Here is a 12716-nt window from a genome sequence, read left to right on the forward strand (position 1 = left end):
AGGACATTGGATTTCAATGTTTTGGACAGGAAAACCATTGAGGGCACAGAGATACATAGAAATCACACATTTCATCCTCTGTGAAGCCACTGAAATGTTCACAGAAGGATTTCTAGGATGTTCCATATCTCTCTTTGCAGAGCTGTATTTTGCTCAGAGATTTTTTCTGCCTGGAGCAGCAGCTGAAGACCAGGCAGAATGTCCCCAAAAATCTCAAATGAGGCCAGATGTCCATCCTTAGGCACTTGAATTATTCTTTATGTAGCTGCCTGGAGAAAAGAAAAATGGATTATTTTATCAAATTGGCTGTAGAAATAATTTATTTTTTTGTTTTCACTTGGAGGGTTTCAGTAAAGCGTTTAAACTTCTTTGTATAACAAACCTCATAAAAAATCACACACATAAAATTATGGTATTTTGGGCTGAAAAATAAGTTACACCTATATGGAAAAGTTTTTAACTAATTTTAAAAAACAGATTATGATTGTTTTGGAAGTGGAGTGAGACTAAAAGAACACTTAATTTATAATTACAGATTGCCTTCACCTGGTGGCATTCTGCTTCCAGAATTCAGGATTCCATGAGGAAATAACCAATTTCTTGCCTTCAGGTCTAGCTTTGGATATTCCATGGGAATGACATTAATACTTTGAGGCACAGTTACGAGCAATGCAGAGATCACAGAGGGTCTCCCCAAATATCACATTGTTGGTCTGGTTGCAAATGTTGGATTCGAAGTGTGAGCAAACACTTTTTGGGGATGTTCTACCCTTTCTCAGAAACCCAGACAACAACAACACCTGATTATAATTTCTTTTAGTAAGGTAATTTGTTCTCTCAAAGAAAGCCCCAACCCAAAACAAAAGAAAAAAACCCATCAAGAAAAGAAACCTCAAGAACAAAACCCAAACATTATTTAGAATTCTTTTATTTCTGACTTCATTTTGTCTGTTCTTTTTTCATTTGTCATGGGATTCTCATTTAAATTGATGCAGCAGCAGTCCTTTAAAGAGTTGGCTTTGTACAAACATTTGCCAAATTTATAAATGTGCATTACACAAACATTTCTTGGTGCACCCACATTTCTGTATGGGGTCCATAATGAAGGGGAAGATTTAAATGAAGACTTAATATCTGTCCATGTGGTTTCTATTAATGTCTGTATGCCAATAAATCATCGATTTTCTTGCACTTTTATTAGCTCCAAACACCTTTCCAAGGGCTTGACTTGCCTCTGTTTTCACATAAGTGTAGCATTTATGTTCTTACACTTTTCAATGTTTGGTCCCTCCTTATCTGTTCTAGCTTTGCAGAGAAATAATGACATAAATTAAGGTGACAGAAACAACACAGAAGGTTTTGGGGATGTTTTTATTTTTTACAGTATTGTTATTTACCATGTAACCTCAGACAATTTGGGATTTTCCATGAACTTCACTTAAAAAATGGAGATTTCATAAAACCTAAGCACACTATTCCTACTTCTTTGAGATTTGGGATTTTTTGGTTCAGTGGTGTGTGGAAGGGAAGAAACAAAACCAGGCCAGCCTGAATATCTTTTCCATTTTTAAGAAACAACAGCAAGATGGAAAACCAATCATTTCTGCTCCTCCACTTCAAAAATCTCAGTTCTGTGGTGCCTGGATTTCCACACTCTTTTCCTTTTTTCTTCCCAACCAACAGCCCTGTCTCACCTCCAGTTTGAAAGAACCTCAGGCCATGAAGTATTTTCACATTTAGCCAGCAGAAAAAAAAAAAGACAATCTCGCTTTTGCTGCCTCGTGTTCCATGAAATGTCTTTTTAATTATGGTGATTCTACCTTGGTAGCTTTTCCACTATAATAAGCCTTCCCTGTCAGGAGGCGAAACAATAATAACAACAAGCCCTGCATTAGGAGGAAACATTTAAGCCCTCCATGCCAAGCTCACTGCCATCTATTAATTAGCAGAGGCCACGGGAGCTGTTTTTGTCCCTCTGGGAAGAGAATTTTATTTGCAGCTGATAGTTTATACCCCTCGTAATAGGAGCCGCAGAAATAACCCACCAATCACCTCGTTTCAACCTGGATTGAGGTGCTGAAGCTTCCAGGAAGAGCTCTGGGGATGTGTGCTCAGGCCAGGGATGTAATCATGGCTCTTTTGAGGATTCATCTCCCCGCCCGAAAAGCAATTCCAGGAACAAACTGCCAGTGTGGAAAACTCCACGTTGCTTTCCGCATTCATCCTCGCCCACCTTCTGCCTCTGGGTAATTTGATTTGCTGTTAGTGTTTCCAGCCAGAATTAGATCCAGCAGCAAGTGTAAATAGGAGTGTTGTTATGTTGTTGTTGCCTTAAAAACATTTCAGAGAAAAAATCGGGGCCTCTTAATGGCAATCATTACAATAAAACATTATTGCTCCAAGAGCTTTTATTTCAATAGCAGAGTCAACCTTCCAGTCCTGAAATGTTTAAAATGAGAACATACATTGGTTTGTTGGTTGTTGGGTGAGGTTATTTTTTTGTTTGTTTATTTCCTGATTTTTAAAGCTTTGGAACATGAAAACCACTCTGAGAGTGGCTGTAGCCAAAAGGTAAAAAAGCACCACAAACATGCAGTGATCCTTCCAAGAATACCTGGCTGATTTCCAGCAAATCTGCAGCTCAGAAAAATATTCTGGGCCAAATCTGAGAATGGTTTTGTTAATTTTTCCATTGGTCTGTCACTTTCACCACAGTGGTTTCGGCTCAACTTGTCACATTTGAGTGCCTGTTGATCCATTTGGCTCTAGAAATTGATATTGACTGCTGCTAAAGGGAGGTATTTGCAAAGGATGGTTGTCACCCTGGTTTTTTAAGATTTTCTAAGCCTTCTGATGCTGACATTCTTGTAGTGAACTTTCTCACACACTTTCTGTAAAATAACTCATTGTTTTGCATTCCTTTATGGAGGAGGAGAGAGTTGATGGACTGTTGGTTTGCCCAGTGTCGTTGGAGAGGTGGCACTGTCACCCTCCAATCTGCTGTCACTTTTAGAAAACTACAAATGTTGGAGTCAGAAAATAAACTTCCCTTTTTTCTTCACCTTGAGAACAGCAGTGTGAGCTTGTGTTCTTTCGTGTCCTATAGGGACAGATGGTGACTGATTTCATTCTTTAATCTGTTTGCACCACCATCCTGAATTCCTGATATTTCAGTTGCCCTGTATGTAAATCTTGACTCTCCTCACAGTTTAGAGGATTTTTTTCACCACCACTATTGCAGGGATTTTGTGACCTTGTTTTCTGATTTCAGTTTTCACAATAATTTTCCCTGGGAGAGAAGAAAACTCAGGGAAATACCCACTCTCATTATTTCACACACACACACACACACACACACACACACACACACACACACACACACACACAAAAGGCCAAATATTGAAATAATCACTATAAATTTTGCATCAGAAAACCAAAAGCATAAGCAGAGTTGGTGTGATCAGAGCCTGTAAAGGTACCATGTGCCTGAAGCATCAAGTCACCGTTATTTTGTTAGTATGCAAGAATTATTTTTCAATTAATTTTTCAAATAATTAATCTGGGAGAATTAAAATCTCTATACAAAATCAACTACCAGGAAAAGGAGGTCCGTAAATGTGTAGAAATGACAAACTGCTCAGCACAGAAAACTATCTGTTAAAATATAAATGGAATTATCCCTTTTCAAGAGGAAATTTATGAGTTTATGTTTTCTGACCTGACTAATATAATTCCAGAGTTTTTCTTACAGTTTTTGACATACTGGTGGAGAAAGAAGAGGAAAGCAAACAAAACTGTCTTTAAAAATAAAAGGAATTTTTGACAAATAAAGAGTTTAACACAATAGGACCTTTGAATAGACAAAGGCTCTAAATCTCAAAGTTTTCCCTCTTTGTGCATCATGAAACATTTATTTATTCCTGCTCTACTGGGTGTAAATCAGGTATAACCCTGAGTTAGTTTTTATGTACATTCTCTTTGTGAGTTTCTCAGTACAGATCAGTCCTAGGGCTGATGTGCTTTTCACCCAGCTGTTTTCATTGGGGTTTTGCAATAAGAATTTTCTCACATTATTCAACACAATGTTGTAAGAAGTAGGCTCATTCTCTGATTATAATTGTGTAATGCACTATATTGCACTGTTCTCTAAAAAACAAAACCAAAACCACTTTGTGGTTGAATTCTCTGGTTTTGGTTTTGATTTTAATGCCAGAGCCTGATGGACCTCCTGCTTCCCTGAGGTAATTACATCTCTGGGCACATACCAGTGCTCTGATGACCACAGCTTGAGCAGGAAGACCCACAAGAAAGTTTCATCCTTGTAAGACAAGATTCTGTCTCATTTGAGGGTTCTGACTCAGAAATCTTTAGTTACAACATTTTGCCCTCTCAGAAATTGAATCTATTATTTTCCCCTATGTACAACTTGCAGTGCTTGCCCTTGAGGTCACAAAGTTTCCCTTGTGGGAAAGATTTTGGTTCCTGTTATCATTTCCTTTTTCTTTCACATTCTCCTGAGTGCCAACACTCAGAATAATGAGTCTCCAGTGAGCAGATCACATAAAGGATTTATGTGTGTTGGATTCCTTTTATAAGGAATGCAGTTGCATAAAGGATCTAGTTGGACTAATGGTAAAATGAAAGTTGGTAAATAGTAAAATAAAAATCAGGAAATTTTCATGAAAAAGAGATGTTTTAGTGTGTCCTCTTTTCTTTTTTCATTATAAATAAAAGTATGGCTTGAGAATTTCAGGTGTGCATATATATCACAAAAAAGGTATATATGTATATATACCTTGAAGAAGGAGATAAGAACCTCATTCTTTCTAGGACAGGGATGAATGGATGAATTCATTAATCAGTAAGAAATGATGGTTGATGATACATCAGACTTGTGTCTGTATTTACTTCTATTTAGATATTTTATATTATTTTTAAATGTCATGGCTTTGCTACTATTCATAACAAATTCTCTCCCTAAGTAAACTAAACTTCTCCCCATAAGTAAACTAAAGAAAAGACTACTCTAATAAAAGTAAACTTATTAAAATTTTAGGTTTGTTTATTCATTTTTCTTTTTTTTTTTTTTTGTTTCTGCATTATCAGTGAGAAAAAAATATATAAAAAAGAGAAGTATAGAAAAAAATTATTCTAATTGTTATTACTCTTTCTTTTAGTTACTATTAATACATTTTTCTTTATATATTTTCAAAATTTTAAATCTACTTTACCTTTATCCTAAACCTATCTCACAACAAAAAGTTAATACATTAATTATTAACCAGCACCAAACCCACCACACTCTTTACTACATTAACCAAGAAATGTCAAAATTAACAAAATCTCAAATTAACAAACCAAAATCACTAATAACAGGTAATAAACCCACTAAATAACAGGTATTTTAAAAAAATTGAGTATTTACATCTTGCAATCTTGCTCTGTGTGCAATCTTTAGCTAATCAAAAAGCAATCAATCCTTAGCTAATTGCCCTCCTAGATAACTCTATTTACACTGCCCCATGATTATTAAGAGATTGGCCCTTCCCAACAGTTTGGGGTTTGGGTTAAACTGAGCAAAGTGGGATATTTCCACAAAGCTGAGACTCTAGGGAGAAATGCTAAAAAAAAGTTGTGTTAAATGATAGGAAGAACTGGAACACACCAAGAACTTTGTTGTTGTGTTTTAGAGAAAACAGTGGTGGAAACTCTTCTGTTCATGGTTCAGAGAAAGTTTTGTCTCATCAATAACAGAGCTGAGCACATTTCCTTATAGTTCAGGTGAAGAGTAACACATGAGGGCACAGGAACTGCTGATCTCCCCTGATTTTTGGCACCACAGAACTCTGGCTTCCCACCAACAGGAAAGTTCTGGAGATCCCACAGATCCCCTGAACCAGCTCTTGTCACAAATCTGCTTTTTTATCACCTTCCTTTCCCAGAGTAGTTTTAATTAGTGTTTGTATTGACATCCACCTTTAAAATCACCCCAGAAACTGCTTTCTCTTAGTAGTGGGTGTTTTACCACACCAAGAAAAGTCAGGGATAATTTTTATGATTCTTTACATGTTCTGAGTTCTTTAATAAGGGAGTCATAATGTCCTTGTAAAGTCACAGACACAAATCCTTTCTTATTGTGAGTACAACCATAAATCATGGAAGATTTAGTTGTATGGTTCATTGTAGTATGCAGAAATACAACAAGCAAGAAAAAAAAAATTATGATAATCTCCCCTCAGCAAAAGACTATTTATTTTCTCTATGTGAAATTAAATATTTGCTTTAAATAGAGGAAGTAAAATCTTCCACCAGATGATACAACTGCACAAGAAGCTCTGTGTCCTGAGTAAAAACACTCTGGGATGGTGGAGACAATAGGTTTAGGTAAGGAGTTAAGGTAAAAAGGAAGATAGGTTTTGATAAAGGAAGCCAGACTTTGCAATTCAATTCATCTTTGAGAAACACATGGCAAGGGATTCCTCTCACTGAAGATGAATGTGAAAAGTCACCCAAAAATCAGATATCTGGTCTGGCTGGGATTTATCTTATTTGATATCAGGGCTTGAATCATTTCTCCTCTCAGAGGAATCTGGTTCCCTTTGCCTGGGCAGCCTCCACCTGCCGTGCCTGCAGTGTCCCTGTGTCACAGCTGGCAGCTCTTGAGAGTGTTCAGACAGGGAGTCACAAACTGGGGAAGGCTGGCAGGGAGACTGGAGGTGTGGTGTCCAACCTCCTGCTCCAGCAGGGCCCCCAGAGCAGGTTCCTCAGGGTTTTGTGCAGATTGCTTCTGAATATTTCCAGTGAGGGACACTCCATGCCCTGTCTGGGCTCAGTCACTGTGCAGGGAAGAAGTTCTTCCTCATGTTCAGGTGGAACTTCTTGGGCATCAGTTCCTGCCCATTCCTTGTGCACCATGTCTGGGGCCCATGAGTCAGAGTCTGATCTAACTTCTGACCCCTTGCTGCAAATACTTAAAACCACAGATTATTATATTACATTACATTACATTATATTATATTATATTATATTATATTATATTATATTATATTATATTATATTATATTATATTATATTATATTATATTATATTATATTATATTATATTATATTATATTATATTATATTATATTATATTATATTATATTATATTATATTTATTACATTACATTACATTATATTATATTATATTATATTATATCATATATCATATCATATCACATTAATTATATTTATTACATTACATTATATTGGATCATACTTGGTTATGGTCTCCTCTTATTGGGAAGCACAACTCAGCCTTGAATTGTGTGAATTTATTCAGGATCTTGGCCAATACCCTACTCCAAAGAACCATTCAATGGACTGAACTGACTAAAAGGTTCCCTTTTAGGTGATCATTGACCCCAAAGGAAGCTGAAACATCCAGATTGCATCTGGACACCAACATGTTGATGTCTAAATTTCTGAATTTTGTCTTTAACAAACTCCACCTCACACTTCCCTCTGAAGTCACTAAAAGAGACGGGATGGCTTTGGACTCAGGGTCTCCTACTACAACACAGCACAAGGAGGTTCTAAAAGGAACATGAAGGGTAAACTGACTAATTGCCTTAGGCTGGTGATTAACCACGGTGGGAGTTCACTTTTGCAGCTTACCCAGCCTGCATTAGGTATTCATAACCCATTGTGTGAAGTGTGTGGAATTTCACCCCCAAGGAAACATCCAGAGCTGAGCTCTCATCCTTCCCTACTCTCAGAGATGATGGTGGAGAGGAGGACACCCTGAGGAAATTGTTATCTTGTCCTCCATAGACATCCAAATTATGTCAGGCAGAATTCATTTAGTGCTGTCTGTGACTGTGAAAATAACCTGGAACAAGCAGCTCACATTTACATTCTTAATGTCTGAGGTTGGTTGAGATGAGTACTGCTGTAGAGGGGTGAGGTGAGGCCCTTCTGCAGTCCCAGTGGAGAAACTGGGATAATCAAAGGGAAAAGTATGGAAAAAAGATTTCCTTTTGGCGGGGAGGCCCTGGCACAGGGTGCCCAGAGAAGCTGTGGCTGCCCCTGGATCCCTGGCAGTGCCCAAGGCCAGGTTGGAAGGGGCTTGGAGAAACCTGGGATAGTGGAAGGTGTCCCTGCCCGTGGCAGGGGGTCGGAATGAGATGAGTTTTAAGATTTCTCCCAACCCAAATGTCTTAGGTTGAAAGATGTGGTGGGGGGTGTGTGTTCTGTTGCCATCTGTCAGAGGTGGGGCAGTTATTTCTGTTCATGGGGCAGTTTTTTTCTTTCTGTCTCCCACAGCCAACCCTCCCTCCAGGAGATCTCTGCTGTCCATGGCCACTGAGTGTCCCTGCAGGGCTGATCCAATCCCAGCATCCCATGGGGAGATGCTCCGCCCAGGGGAGGAGCCAAGCATTCCTGCCTGGATCCAATCTGAGCCTGGCACAGCACAGCAGCCTTTGCCCCCTGCACTGCCAGAGGAGCAGCTTTCTGCTGCCCTGCATGGCCAGAGGGAGCCCAGGCCCATCTGCAGCAGCCCTGGAGCTGCAGAGGAAAACTCCCCCCTTGTGCAGGATCCCTGCTGCAGCAGAGCCACAGCTGGCACTGCAGGAGGGCTGAGCCCCCCTGGGATGGGGCTGGGACACCCCCTGACACACAGGGGGCAGGGACTGCTCTCACTCTGTCACTGGGTTTTGTGGGTTTTTTTCTATTATTGCATTTATATTTTAAATTTTTTCTGTTAAAGAACTGTTATTCCTCTTTCCGTATCTTTACCTGAGAGCTCCCTAATTTCAAAATTATAATAATTCAGAGGGAGGGGCCTTACATTTTCCATTTCAAGGGAGGTTCCTGCCTTGAAGGCAGACACCTGTCTTTTCACACTAAGACACCAAACCATCCTGAAATTCCATGACTCGCAAACATAAAAGAAGCAAACACCAGTATACACCAGTAACTAGACTTCTGTCTTGTTAAAAATAGGCTATCCCTGTTTACCCAAATTTGATTGTATAGGCTCAATCTGTACCCAGAAGAAACATGAATGTTTTCTTGGCCCTTAGGAAGAAAGCAAGTTTAGTCTTAAATCTGCATTTTAGTGACTAAAAATCAGGGTTGTTCTCCTCCTCTTGGAAAAGAAACAGACTTGAAATCGAGTTGATGTGGCTATAGGAAAGCAAGAAAACCAATGAATAATACAATGCATAAAACAATTTCTGAGACAGGAACAGCTGGTCTGTCAACTCTTGAGAGACTATTAATAGGAATGAAGATTTCATTGTGTGTCACTGAGAAAAGCAACTTCCCTTAGGTTGGGAAAAAAAACTTGCTTATTCTTGAATAAAATACAATGGAAGTAGAGAAGGGATAGCTGACAGATGTATTTTTTTTCAATGTTGAAAACAATAAAGGAGTTTATTTTTAAAATAGTTAAATGATATTTTTGTGGAAGATGAGCACAAGTCAGATATGTTTTTCAAATTCACAAAGTGCTTCATATGCTTGGGTGAAATTAAGTTTACAGATCAAACATAATTCACATAATCCAAGGGTCTGTAATTTTGTCTTTAATTTGTGTCCCAGGTGTCCCTGGGGCCAGGCCAAGGAACAGAAACAGAATATGGGCACATATGGAGTCAGAGCCCCAGGACATGGCAGGAGTCAATTTTACCCAAGAAAAACAGTGAGGAGATAACACAGGGAGGGCTTACAGAGAACATCAGCTGGACAAATTATCCTCATGCAGCTCCAGGCACTTGTCTGATATTTAGTGCCTTCCCTTTTTAGTATCTCAACCCCTTTGCCTTCAGTTGTTTGAATTTTCTGCTCTCACCCCTCTGTCTCAAACAGCCCGCAGAGATCACTGTCAGGAGTAAAACCTCCAGCCTTTTTTTATACCCTCCTTTTTCTAAAGACCGTCAAGTTTTGCTGTTAATTAAAGTCACAACATGTTTCTCAGTAACACCGTGTTCTGCCTGAGCACTGAATTATGTACTCCCTGTAATTGCAGCCTCCTCCTCATAATCCCAGGGCTTTTTGTTTTGCATATTTAGTCAGATTTGTCAAAAGATTGTTTAGAAATGCCAATAAATTCACCTTCATGCTCTGGCTGATGGCTCATGCTGCAGTGTGGGGCTGGGACACCCTATTTTCCAGCCTGAAGTGCTGCTGGAAGAAATTCCAGGTGCATTTTAGGAAGATCTTTATTATGAGAAACCCATTTTCAGGTAACATATGGTATCAAAACCCCATTCTCCAGCTTCCACAAAGGCGCTCGGTAATTCCACAAAATGTCAAGTAATTGTACATGAAATGGCACCAATTGATTCAGAATATCCATGAGGGGGATTAGGAGGAATCTCAGGTCTGTTGCCTCATTGATTAAGTTTCATACCAACACGATGGCTTCTTGTTGTTGTTTAACAAGAGGAGGTTTTTATGCACATCTGTTGAATTCTGAGCCCAGGTTGATGTTGAGGAGCAACAAATGTGATTCTTATCTTTGATTAGTTATCCTGTAATTCTTGGGGAAAATAAAATAATAATGCTTAGTTTGAGGCAGTTTATCAGGCAAGGACCTATTTTATGACAAAAAGTAGCAAAATGCATCAAAGCATATGAAAATATTATGATAAATAAATATTATTTTTCCTGCATTTTTTTCATTATTGGAGCTTTGGGTACATAGAGAGAAACAGCAAAGAGTAAAATGAATAAAGCAACTTAATATGATGAATATAAATTAGTTTTTAGACTAAATAAGGTTTTAAGGATCTGTTTAAAGTAATGCAGGGATGTGAGAAGACTGAGGAAATCAGACTTTAATGTAGGTGAGGTTTCTAACATTAACTACAATAAGATGCTACAAAAACCCAATAAAAACATGCTTGATTTCCTTATTAGGATGGAAAAATATTCTTACAAGAGGAATTTCCAGGTAATTAATTTAAATCTCAAGGATGGGAACGTGGACTGCTTTTTTGATCAGCTGGAGATGAGATAGGAAAAGATGGAGGAGAGAAAATGTATGAAGAAAATGTATGAGAAAGCAAATATTGAGAGACCAGGTCTGCTCCATCAATCTCCTAAAAACTTCTTGCAAATCTCATGCCAAAAATCTACATTAAAAAATTACAAAAAAAAAAAAGTGGTTCCCACTTGGGTTTGCTCCAAGCTGGTTGTGATGACCTAAAACCCCTCATTTAAGTGACCTTCAAGGTATTAAATAACAGAATCCAGGTGAAATATTGGAGGCTGGAATGCCACAAATGTTCCCTCAGTGGCATTTTTGTGTTTTACAGTGTGGCTCCTGAGAGCAATTCCCTTTGAAACACAAATTCCTGACCATGAAATTTGAGTGGTGAGGGGAGAGGGTTGGGGCCAGAGCTCCATCCCCTGACCCAAATTTTTCTGTTTTTCCGTGATCTTGGATTTTTGAGTTGTGTGAATAAAGTTCAGCAGGGATTATGAACTGTTCCTGTCCTGGGGTGTTTGACAGGTCTGCACTTTGCATTTTTCTTTGCATTAGAAGTAGGAACTGCCTGGCTGCATGTGTTGCATGCCTTGTAATGGGATCCTAAAAATTATTCCAGTGTGACAGGAACCACCTTGCTTACTACTGAAAGTGGGCACAGTTTTATGTTATCCATTACAGATGGAGAAAAAGTCAGAATCCGACCTAATTTCTTAAGTATTTTCTCACAAATCTGATTTTTGGAGTAACATCTGAGGCTGTGCAGGTGCCATTTTGCAGTAATGAAAGACAAACCTATAGAAAAGAGCAGATTAAATGAGAATGTGGTTACAAATGTTATATATTGCATATCTGAAATATTTAGGTGAAGCTGGAAAACCAGACACAGGACTTGTAGGAAAGCTGTACACCTATGGACAAAGCTGCAGAAATAATTATTTTTACTAATGGCACTGAATGCCAATTTTTAGGGTAACTTAAGCCAGCCCTGAATCTGCCCTGATAGTACAGAAATTGTGTGTTTAACACCATTGGGAACTAATGAATGATAAACAGGATATGAAACAGCACTTATCAAGGAAAGCTGCTTTGGCCATGTTCATAATTTTGGTTCTCTCAGGTCCTGAAAATATCTTGGTGCAAAATTCAGTGCGGCAAAAGCCAGAGCTGGTGCCTGAGCCCTAAGAACCTAACACTTAAATATTTTTCTCCCCAAAAAAATCTTATCTGTAGGCAAGAAAAGCTTGAACTTTCTTAGCACCAAGAAATAAACCTGAACCCAAGACATCTTTGTAACACAAGGGTCAAAAAGATCTCGTTCAAGTTTTGGTGGAAATTCTGTCATTGCACAAAATTTCCCGTCTGAGAGGAGGGGGATTCCAAAACCCACAAACTCCATCTCTAAGAGTCCCAAAGGGAATCCCACACTGCCAAACCCACTCAGAAAGTGGCCAAAGTTTTATGTTATCCATTACAGATGGAGAAAAAGTAAAAATCAGCCTTATTTTTTTTTTTCCAAATCCTTGGAAAACCAGGAAGAGTGAACACAGCACAGAGAATTCCTGCTTCCAAAACCACCCCAAAACCCACACTGGTGTCCCAGCTCCCTGCTTTGCTTTTTTCCAGGGCTTGTTCATCATTTTGCAGTGGCCAGGTGTGCAGAGGTGAATCCAACATCCCTGGGGGATTGGTTTCTCTGGGTCTGGATTGAAGGCACTTGAGATCTTATTTCATGTTCACAC

Source organism: Melospiza georgiana, chromosome 1, assembly GCF_028018845.1.
Source record: "Melospiza georgiana isolate bMelGeo1 chromosome 1, bMelGeo1.pri, whole genome shotgun sequence".
Lineage (NCBI taxonomy): Eukaryota > Metazoa > Chordata > Aves > Passeriformes > Passerellidae > Melospiza > Melospiza georgiana.